Raw genomic sequence first — 4,201 nt, forward strand, 5'->3', positions numbered from 1 at the left:
GCATAGGGTCACTATGAGTCGCAAATGACTCGACAGCACATAACAACAACAACTTCCAAGTTATTTAGTACTTTTTGAAGTCATTGCTATATAATGTTCCATTGTGTGAATGTATCACACTTTCTCAGTCCATTCAGTTATAGTTGGGCATTTGGGCTGTTTCCATGCTCTTGCAATGGTGAATAATGCTCCTGTGAACATTGGTGTACAAATCTCTTGTTGTGTCTAAGTTCTAATTTCCTTGGGGTATGTTCCTAGTAGTGGAATATCTTTTAACCCAATCACAGAAGTGATGTTACTGCAACATGGTCATATTTATTGTTGAGAAAGCCACTCTAGGCAAGGAGTCTGCTGCACGAGACTGTGGGTAATAGGAATCAGAGATCATTGGAGATGAAAGGTCCCAGTTAATTGTAACATAGTTTGGGAACTGGGATTGCACAGCTTCAAAAGAGAAATGCATCTTTTGTTTGTTTTGTTTAAGCAAAAATTTTATGGTAACAGTCTCAAAGACTTTCGTTAATGCTTTACTTACAACCAAAATAGTCATCAAATTATCCAAAACCTTACGTCTTACATGTGATTATCAAGCTCGATGACATTCCTCAGTAGAAAGAAGATATGTAAAGTTAACTTGTATTCCAATAGATATGCATACAAAAATTAGTTCTTCTCTGTTTCCATGATAAGAAAAATTACTAGCAAATTCTGAGTTAACAGTGTAGAAGTCTGTGGTCATACTGAATATTCATTAACAAAATTGAACTTCTGTGGTAGTTCTGGATAATCCTCAGTAAGTATCTGAGGCTCTTACACCAAAGTTATGTAAAATTTAGCCCTCCTTCTTTGCAGGCAAAATCAAGCTTTGTGATTTATCATTTACCATCTTTTTTAAAAAAAATATTTATTTTTTAATTTCCATTAATTCATTGTTGCACACTTTCCTCCCTGCCCACCCCTCTCACCAATTTGCTTTTCTCTTTGACAAGTGAAAAAAAAATCTTTCATTGATATACAATCCACTTCCCCCCAGTCCACTCCACTATGCAAGTTTCATTCTGGACTCTTGTCATGACAAAAATACCTAATCATACATTCCTCCTAAACAGTACTCTCCCTCATCTGTTTCAATGCAGTATGTATTATTTATCCCCTTTTAATATCTTCCTGACTCTGATGTCAGTCATGTTTTACAACAGTGGCACTATATAATATTTATCCTCTTGTGACTGAGATATTTCACTCCAGGGTCCTCCAGGGTCCATAATGTCCTCCAGGGTCACCCATTTTGTATACTATTTCATGAATCAGTTGTTTTTCAATGCAGCATAGTATTCCATTGTGGGAATATACCACAGTTTTTCTATCTATTAGTTTGTTGATGGGCACTTGGGTTGTTTCCAACCCTTTGCTATTGTGAACTAAGCTACAATAAACATGGGTGTGCATATATCTGCTTGGGTGGCAGTTCTGGTTTCTTCAGGATATGTTCCCAGTAGTGGAATTGCTGGGCCAAATGATATTTCTATTTTCAACTTTTTTAGAAAGCGCCATACTGCTTTCCATAGTGGTTGCACCATTTTACACTTTTACTAGCAGTGAATAAGGTGAGAAATGTATCTTAAATCAAATAAAATTTTCTCAATTAATTTATTCTTTAACATTCTGTAAACTTTCTAATCTAATCTTGAATCTTTGAAGCAATTATCACAGACTTTCATGTTTTGCCAAGTATTCATGCTTTTATTACCCTCTCTCTGCCCCAAGCACAAAATATATTTTTAAGATCGTTAAAGAGAAAACACTACAGAATGACCTTTGTGAACATGGATGCTTTTTTTCAAATGGTGGGCTGAGGGTGCTGTTTGTAAAGGCAAACCAAGCAGTGTACCTGAAATCTCATGAACGAGATCCAGCCTTCATGTAAGCTAAGCAGATTGTATAACATCTGTACTTCCAACAGGGTATATCGTTTGAGAACTGAAGAAAGGAGTCCTTTATTTTGAAAACATACGGTGATAAAAAAACACTCAAATGGAAAAATATGAGAAAGAAAAGATGGCATGAGCTGACTTAAGTGACAGTTTATTTGTGAAGATTTATACAAATATGTCACAAAGTTCACCTTATGCTTCCTAATTGCCAGCTGTGGACCTGATTTATTTGGGATAAACCCTAATTTCCATGTTGTGAGATTTTCTTTATGACTGTCTTGATTGCTTGGTTGAAATCTGAATGACATTTTTCAAAAGTTGAGATCTCCCTCTATTTTCCCCCCCTCTTCAATTCATGATCAAGAATTCAAGATACTGTCTTGAATACTGTTCAAAATACTGTCTTAGATACTGTTTTTTCTGTCTATCTAAGGAATGGGAGAGGTGAACAGGGAAAATTTACAAATAGGCTAAAGAGTGAGTTTTGACACAAAGGGGAAACAAGTGAGTCCACGATAGTCTTTATTCATTTCCCAAGTCTGTTGGAGTAATCCTGGTAGACAAGGAATACTTTTTCCAAATGATTTATACTTGTAGGGGTATTTTTTTTTTGTCCTTTGAATCCAAATCACTAAAAGATTATCTTAAAAGATATTTATTAATTCACACTATTCATTTATTAATTTAAATTATGCATGTATTAGGGAGCTCTGGTGGTTTGATGGTAAAAAGTTGTACTACTAAACACATAAAAAGACTTTTTAAAAATTTATTATTAATTTCAGTAAAAATTTACAGAGACCTTGGATTTCCATTCATTCATTGTTGCACTTTTCTCTCCTCCCAACCCTCTCCCCCTAGTACACTACCCTCTTGGAAAAGTAAAATTCAAATTCTTTCATTGTTTTACAAACCCTCCCCCAGGTCTATTCCACCATGTAGCATTTGCTCTAGATTCCTGTCATGACAAAAATACCTAATCACATATCCCTTTTAAACAGTTTTCTCCCTCAATGTAATATACATTGTTGAACCCATCTTTCTCAGTCTCCCCCCCCCCCAACCCCGATTCCAGTCCCATTTTATAATAGTGGCACCATTCAGTATTTGTCCTTTTGTGACTGAGATACTTCACTCAGCATAATGTCCTCCAGGGTCACCCATTTTGAATAATATTGCATGAGTTCCTTGTTTTTCAATGCAGCATAGTATTCCATTGTGTGAATATACCACAGCTTCTCTAGCCATTCGTTTGTTGATGGGCACTTAGGTTGTTTCCAACTCCTTGCTACTGTGAACAAAGCTGCAATAAACATGGGTGAGCATATATCTGCTTGGATGTCAGTTATGGTCTCTTTGGGCTATATTCCCAGCAGTGGAATTGCTGGGTCAAATGGTATCTCTATTTGCAACTTTTTGAGAAAGCGCCATACAGCCTTCCACAGTGGTTGCCGCATTTTACACTCTTCCTCTTCACTCTACTCTTGAACAGCTGGAGTGTGTGTGATCTTGAATGTTTGAGACAGCTTCACCTTGAACTTTGACTTTCTCAGTAGCTGCTAGCTGTGCTTGCTGAGATACGTCCTCAATCTTGTCTTCACCAAAAACTATGTAGGTGTCTGAAGCCGAGCTCTTGGAAACATCTTTTTATGATGACCAAGAGGATGTTCTTAGATTTCTTTAGATTCTTAGATTGTGACTCCAGTAACCACTGTGACTTGTCGAAGGCCCAGTTTGGACATCACTCTGACTTTGTTTCGTTTCACTGGCTGGTTCTTCATCGCTTTCACCTGCTGCTGCCAGCTGTGCTTGTTGTGTGGTTGCCTGAGCGGAATCCTGTTCCTCGAGCTCTGCTGATGCATCAGTGTCAGATTCTGGTCCTGATCCTGTCTCAGCCGGGGGCTGTGGCCACTCCTGCTCTGTAGCAAGGACAGTGTCTGTGGCTTCACCAGGCGTTTGTGGAGGGGAACACAGAACCAAGATGGTGGCAGAAAGAGCCACTAAGTAGTCCTGAGGGAGAAAGATAGTCACTCTCCCCCCACCCCATCTCAATTTACAGCCTCAGAAACTGGATGGAGGGTCATTGTTGTTATAGTTGTTATGTGCCATCGAGTCGCTTGTGACTCATATCGACTCTATGTACAACATCCCTAAACTGTGCTCTGTCCTGTGCCAATTGCACCTTCTCCGACACACCCATTCTGATTACCCCAGTCACTGAATCAATCTACCTCATAGGGGGCCTTCCCCTTCTGCGCTGTCCCTCC

The 4,201-nt window shown here is 38.6% G+C and overlaps 1 pseudogene; it reads right to left on the minus strand.

Moving 5' to 3' along the window:
- LOC102877282 overlaps window positions 1-4,201 on the minus strand; it is a 66,289-nt pseudogene that overhangs the window by 3,598 nt on the left and 58,490 nt on the right.

Source organism: Elephantulus edwardii, unplaced genomic scaffold (genome assembly GCF_000299155.1).
Source record: "Elephantulus edwardii isolate Elephantulus edwardi_28Jun2011 unplaced genomic scaffold, EleEdw1.0 scaffold00106, whole genome shotgun sequence".
NCBI lineage: Eukaryota > Metazoa > Chordata > Mammalia > Macroscelidea > Macroscelididae > Elephantulus > Elephantulus edwardii.